This window comes from Dipteris shenzhenensis, chromosome 18 (assembly GCF_047967505.1).
Source record: "Dipteris shenzhenensis isolate YYH24624 ecotype China chromosome 18, Dip_SZ_1.0, whole genome shotgun sequence".
In the NCBI taxonomy this organism is placed as follows: domain Eukaryota; kingdom Viridiplantae; phylum Streptophyta; class Polypodiopsida; order Gleicheniales; family Dipteridaceae; genus Dipteris; species Dipteris shenzhenensis.
In genome coordinates, this window is record NC_141613.1 from 738,968 (window position 1) to 746,360 (window position 7,393).

The following is a 7,393-nucleotide window of genomic DNA, read 5'->3' on the forward strand; positions in this document are numbered from 1 at the left end:
TTCCGCAATGGTAGCATTTCACTGATGTTTTACTGAATAGTGCTTGTTCTTCATTATAGCTGTTGAGTGTTGATGTCGATGTTGATGTCGATGCCTTCAACTCTCTTTCTTTTTCAAGAAGAGAGGATACACATTCTTCAAACTTTGGATCTGGCAAATTCTTCAAAGTGGTTGTCAATGCACTATACTCTGCAGGCATGCTTTTAAGGAGAATTGCAAGTGCATCTTTCTCTCCTACTTTTGCATTTATGCCCTCTAGTTGAGTCATAATGCTTTTGATTTTGTTGACAAATTGTGCCATGGATTCATTGAAGCCCATGTGCATACCATAGAATTCAATTTTAAGATGGATTTCTTGGTTTTTGGCTTTTGCACCAAACACTGTGTTCAACTCATCCCATGCATCCTTGGCATGATCTTTAGAGTCTATATGATGAATTATGTTTGGACCTAAGTGCAATCCGATGAGTGATAGTGCTGCTTCATCTTTTTCCTTCCAAGCATCATTTTGTGCAGTGGGTATGTCTTCTTTTACAATCTTCCAAAGCTTTTGGTGCATCAGGAGATATCTCATTTGTGTAGACCATGTGTGAAATCCTTCCCCAGTGAACTTCTCAACAGTTGGTGTGTGGATTGCCATAGCAAAGGTCTTACCAGTTGATGATACTTTCAAATCTGGCAGTGTCTAATTGCATACAATGATTCTGACATGACAGGCGCGTAGAGCTCGAAAAGTCGATCACTTTTCCTTTTTGGAGCGTGTGCAAATTCTTCCTGGATTGGAAGTTATGGCTTGTCAAAGATTCTATGAAGAAGAGGGGGCCTTGATGATGTGGCATAGGGATTCACATGCTGCTTACCAACTGTGCTTAGGTGGCACTATAGATGATGTGGCATTAACTTAACCCTAAGCATTTAACCATGGTTTAAACCATAGTTAGTTTGACTCTAACCATACTGAACCTTTACCATAGTTATTTTTGACCAAAAAACTAACCATGGTGCATCTTAACCACAATTACTTGACCAGCAGCGGTGTCAACAAGTGCCCAGCAGCCCAGCGACTCTCTCGGGCCAACACCGAACGTCTCCAACTGCCTGCTCCTGCTTCAAGCTTTCCAAAAAGCCCAACAGTCGTCCAACTGCAAGCCAAGTCCTCTAGCCAAGTCCTCTCTGTAGCTAGCTCCAGCACCGACAGCAGCAACAAGCGCCTTCTACACGGCCTTTTCTCTATCTCCATCGCCGCTTCCTCGCATCTCTGACTCCATCATCAAACACCATCGACCGCGATGCCGTTGTCGCCTTCTCTACTTAGAATTCCTTCCACGAGATTGCCTAAGTTTCCTACAATTTTGACACGTGGCAGATCACAAGTAACCTTGGTTGAGTTTAGCTTCAGAGTCGTTGGAGAAGGAGGCCCGTATGGCGTTCATGCTGTGTAGAGCCGGCGCAACCGTATGCTCTAGAGACTTGGTACTGCAAGGCTATTGGAGCTAGGAGAGTCGTGGAAGAGCTTGTGTGTTGTGGGAGCTCGTTGCGGGACTCTGGCGCTGAGGAGGCTTTGGAGGTCGACCACATGCTAGGTCGTTGCGCTGCTGGCTGTTGTGGTTGTAATCGCGTAGCTTGAGCGACGGCTGTGCGCATAGGAGGATTTGTATTGCATGGAGCCTGCTCGTCGGACGAACTCTAGCTCTCAATTACGGATAGAGCTATAGCCCGTGGCTGTCGGAGTGAAGAAGCTGCTCTCGATTGAACACTTGAGAGTCGCCTTGGAGCCACTTATCCTCCATAGAGAGCCGTGGGACTTGGAGCTGCGTTGAGCTTTGTTTGGACTGTTTTTACGGGTTCTCATCACCCTTCTTCTGCATCTTCTAAGCCCCTCCCTGCACCGTTGCCTATTATGTAGAGGTCGCAGCCGATTGATGGAGTCATGGCATAGCAGACGTTGAAGGTGGAGGCACACGGGATCTCATAAGCTTGTAGAAGCTTTTGTTGAAGCTCTAACTAGACTCTCACACCTCTCATCTCTCAATGTAGAACATAGTGGAAGAATGACGGAAACTAGCAAGCCAACATGAATGAAAATCACTCAAGAACTCTCACAAAGTATTCTCAACTCTATCTAAAGCTAATCTAGACTTAGCTAAACCTGCTCTGATACCATGACAAGAAAGTGGGATCATGCTAAGCCTAGTGTACATAAGATCGATGTAAGGACTACGGAGGCTCAAAGCATATAATGATAAACATGAGGAGAGAGAAACCAAATGGGAAACACTCGATCTATTTCAATCTATATGATCAACAATACATGATAGGCTTCTTATATAGAGAGAGCCTTTAGAATAGTCAAACCATGTGGGATCCTCTCATCCACATCTCTCCTTGTGGATATCCCCTTGTATTGAAGTCCATTGAAGGATTTTATTTGGGTACTAGGCAAGAAGCCAATCCAAGACAATTATAATCAGAGTCATCACCTCCTATGTCAAATGAGAGTCAAAATATGCACAGGATGTCACCCAAGGGTCAAGGCTTGCCAAGACAATAGGGAGTTAATGCAGATGGCACCTAGCAAGGAACTATCACATTGAGCAATAAGACAATGGGGAGTCAATGCACCCAAGGGGCAAGGCTTGGCAAGATAACTTGTGGGAGTTAATGTAGATGGCACCTGTATTTTGCACTGGATGTCACCCAAGGGTCAAGGCTTGGCAAGACAATAGGGAGTTAATGCAGATGGCACCTGGCAAGGGACTATCGCATTGAGCAATAAGACAATGGGGAGTCAATGCACCCAAGGGGCAAGGCTTGGCAAGACAAGTGGGAGTCAAATTATGCAGATGGACCTGGCAAGGGACTCTCATGAAATTGAGCAATAAGACAATGGGGAGTCAAATTATGCAGATGGCACGAATTGAGGCTCTTTAAGAGCAACAATTTAAATTGTAAACATATGTTCAATCTATATCATTTTGGATATAAAGACTCTAGCTGAGAGCAACGTCTCTCAATGTAATCATTTAATAATAGCTATAATTGCTATTATACCTCTTTAGTTCAATACAAAACTTGGGTCTTATGGCATCATGTCTTTTTTCTATTTCTTAAAAGTTTTAAAAATTTTGTGCATATTGCGAGTGACAATGTTATTTTCATGAAATATTTAAGTCTCCTTTCATGGATTTATAAATTTATCATGTCAAGGAAAAATATTAAAAATAATTAAATTAACAAATAACTTAGATATAGCTAGAATTTATAATATAGGATTATTTCAAATTCTTGCATGTTGGTGCAAAAGTATAGATTGAAAAAACAATATTTTTATGTGAATATGATAGTGCCACAAAGTGAACTTTTGATTTGGGAAGAATATTTTCAGAAAGTAAAATTTTGATTTGGGAAGGATATTTTCACAAAGTAAAGTTTTCATTTGGGAAGGATTTTTGGGCTTCGTCCAAAAACAACACAAAAAGTCCAAAATTAATGAAATAGGTGTTCTAACAATGTCTCATTCACAATACATCATTATCTAAACTGTGCTTTCCCCCCAAACTACTCTTCCCTCCCAAATCACTCTTCCCTCTCTCTCTCTCTCTCTCTCTCTCTCTCTCTCTCTCTCTCTCTGTGTGTGTCTCTCTCTCTCTGTCTCTGTCTCTCTCTCTCTCTCTCTCTCTCTCTCTCTCTCTCTCTCTCTGTGGGAAGGATATTTTCACAAAGTAAAGTTTTCATTTGGGAAGGATTTTTGGGCTTCGTCCAAAAGCAACACAAAAAGTCCAAAATTAATGAAATAGGTGTTCTAACAATGTCTCATTCACAATACATCATTATCTAAACTGTGCTTTCCCCCCAAACTACTCTCCCCTTCCAAATTACTCTTCCCTCTCTCTCTCTCTCTCTCTCTCTCTCTCTCTCTCTCTCTCTCCCTCTCCCTCCCTCTCTCTCTCTCTCTCTCGGTTTCCTCCTCGTATACATTCCTTCAACCTATGGATTGGGTTTCTTTTTGGGAGTTTTGGGTGGCAACGACAAGCTAGAACTCGAAGTACCTCTAGGACCAAGGTTCAAGAGCGAGTTCTTTTCTTTGTCAATCTCTCTTTGAATCTAATCTATGCTTGCGCAAAACTGTGTTTTTATCAAAATGATGCAGACTAGAATATAACTTTTGCAAGTTTTTCATGGGTACAGAAAACCTTTGATAGGACCTCGCTCTTTGAGAAGCTTTGTTAATTAAAATATCGAGGAGCAAGGTACAATAGCGAGCTCTTTGTTTTTTCAATCTCTCTTTTTTGAGATTTAAGATGTGAAAGTGTTAAGTTAGATAATATTCTTTCAGTTTTTGGTGAACAAGAGTGCATTTATAAAGATGCTACATAATGGAATGTAACTTTTGAAAGTTTTCCATGGTCTTAGTTTTTTAGGAAGCGTTGTTGATCATAACATTGAAGCACAAGGTACGAGTATGATGTCATTGCTTTATCAATCAATCTCGTTGATAATATTCTTAAGTTTTGAATAAGAAGATCATGCTTATTCAAGACTAGAGTCTCATGCATGCTCTTTGATATGTCCATTGAGTTTCAGGTGTTTGAGTAAAAGTTTGGACACTAGTCTCAATGGCATGCATCGATAATCAAAACCCTTCATGTGCCAAAGGTCGTGGTGATCATACTGTCGAGGATCAAAGCTATAGACATGAGCTCCCTCACTCGTCAACCTCTTTCCTCTATATCTATCGATGTTGCCAACAATGTTACACTGGATGGCTCCTAAGACTGGGCTGTATCAAAAGGAAGTTGGGTGCTCATGCAACCAAACAAAAGGAAGAAGCCACATTCAAGTAATCTTTTTTGGCATCTTGGAAGGGTAGGGTGAAAGGTTTTAGAACCATGGAGCGGATGAAATCAATAAAGGAAATATTGGTTCAACATGTGTACATGCATAGAGAGCTGGTATTGCAAGAGAATTATCCAACTTATCTTCCACAACACAGGCCAAATTGTAAGTGACTTCATTGAAATTTTTTATTTCATAATCAGAGAATTTCCTGAACCTCAATGTCTTTATTTTTATTTTCATATATATATCCTTCATCTTATGAGCAATGGCAGCCTATCGAATGCATTTTAGGATTTATGGATGTGTTACATGGGTCCATAGGAGAGTTGCAATATCAATGTAGATTGATAGGGCAGTTAGCTCAGTCAAGAGTCCTTTTTTATGATCATTTTTACCAACTATTGGATAAAGCCAACACCCATGGTGTGTTGATGAAACTAGCTCTTCCAACATGAAATACCGTTGATTGGCCAATTCCTCATGGTGCTATAGCAGACTCATATATATCCAGGTTGTTTTCAGAAGTACAATGATCCTTACGGCTAGGAATTGCTAGTAGAATCAACAAAATAATTATTTGCATGTCAATAACAATCTTTGTAGATCTATTCAATAAATTTTCTATCAAGATTTGCAAGACATTCTCTCTTTCTCTACAAATGGTGCTGAAAGAATTCCTGACTTCTTGGATTATGGTTGGGACATGATAGCATCCAACCAAGTATACTGTGAAGTTGTGCACAACTCCATTAAACTACTGAAGTACATGATTGCCACTCAAAATTTCATATTAACATTTTACTATCAACGTAGTAGAATGATTGGGAACCAATTGGTTCCAATGGATCAATATTTGAACTCTTTTGGTCCTGAGAATGAAGCATTGGATATCACCATTAACGATAATGACAATTTATTGGGAATTATATCACTCAGACAATGCTGCACACTCTCTCAATTACACCAAGACATTCAAGTGGAGACAAAGGGTAGTGTTGCAGAAAGATTCTCATTCATTCTGAGTAACAAGAAGGTAAACAAAGAGCTGATGTGACTCAATGTTTTTTATTTATTATTGGACGAATAATTGATTTACACTACATGTTGACAGGTATTGGAGTGAAGGGAAAGGAGAATTCTGTGTAGAGATATCCCAAATGGAATTATTGAGATAATTCAAAATTCATGATTACAGGTACGAAATGATTATTTTCATAGTATACAATTGTGAGGCAATGGATAAACATTATACATTATATTTTCAAACAAACTGATGATTCTCAGATATTAGTGCAATTGAGGCGATGGTGGATGCTATGACTCGAAGACAATCAGTGCCGTTCAGGCGATAGTGGATGATCCTATGAACAAGGTTGACTAAGGAGCTTCCGTTGTGCCTTTTCCTCGTACACCACCTTCTCTTCCATGTTCTGATCTCGCCTTTGCTCTAGTAGTTGAGCCTTTCTAGGCTCATAATGTTGGAATCAGAGAGGTTCTATGATAATTTTGGCTCTCAATTACAGCCATAATCAGCATTGTAACTATATTTTTTATTATTTACAAAAAACAATGAAGAATTAGTTTCTTTGCTATTGTAACAAATTTTCATTCAAAGTTTGTAATACATACATCCATATTCATGAGTCAAATCTCTCTCTCTCTCTCCTCTCTCTCTCTCTCTCTCTCTCTCTCTCTCTCTCTCTCTCTCTCTCTCTCGCTCTTGCTCTATGGATTACAAACTAGAGTCTCAAATATAGATGAATTTCATTAAATGTCGTTATGCATTACAAACTTGCAAGAGTACAATTTGCCTCAATTAAGCTAGGAGGCTCCGAAGTTTGTAAAGGATTCTCAGGTCCAACATCAGTATCTACCAATGTCATAGGCTGCTTAGCACATACAATGCTTGCTACTACGACAATCAATGATTACCAACACCCACAATGCTTATTAGCACTATAAATCTTGGCTAGCACCTCGCTAGCACTTACAATTACCACTCTCATCTCACAATAAACACTTGCAAATGCTAGCACCTACACTGCTTATTAGCACTTGCAATCCTTATTAGCACTTGCAATGCTTATTAGCACTTGCAATGCTTATTAGCACTTTCATCTACCACTGCCACATGCTAGTTAGCACATGCAATGCTTGTAATTGTAGGTGCTTGTTAGCACATGCTTATTAGCACTTTCATCTACCACTGCGACATGCTAGTTAGCACATGCAATGCTTGTAATTGCAGATGAACCCCAATCTCATAAAATAGTCCATACTGCAATGTGGACTTCACATACCTCAGTATGTGACTAGCCACATCCAAATGCGGTTTCCTTGGAGCCTGCATAAACTGACTTACCAACCCAACAACATAGCTCAAATCTGGCCTAGTCATAGTCATATAAATCAAACTTCCTACTATGCGTCTGTACATAGTAGGGTCTTCCAGAAGCTCACCTGCATCTGCGCTCAACTTCACATTCTGCTCCAAAGGAACTGAAATAGGCTTACAGCCTGTCATCCCATATTTGGACAGCATGTCCAATCCATA

General features: G+C 40.0%; 1 pseudogene; it reads left to right on the forward strand.

Moving 5' to 3' along the window:
* The first annotated feature begins 4,937 nt into the window (after positions 1-4,937).
* Positions 4,938-6,028, forward strand: LOC147890677 (uncharacterized; annotated as a pseudogene).
* Positions 6,029-7,393: the final 1,365 nt, after the last annotated feature.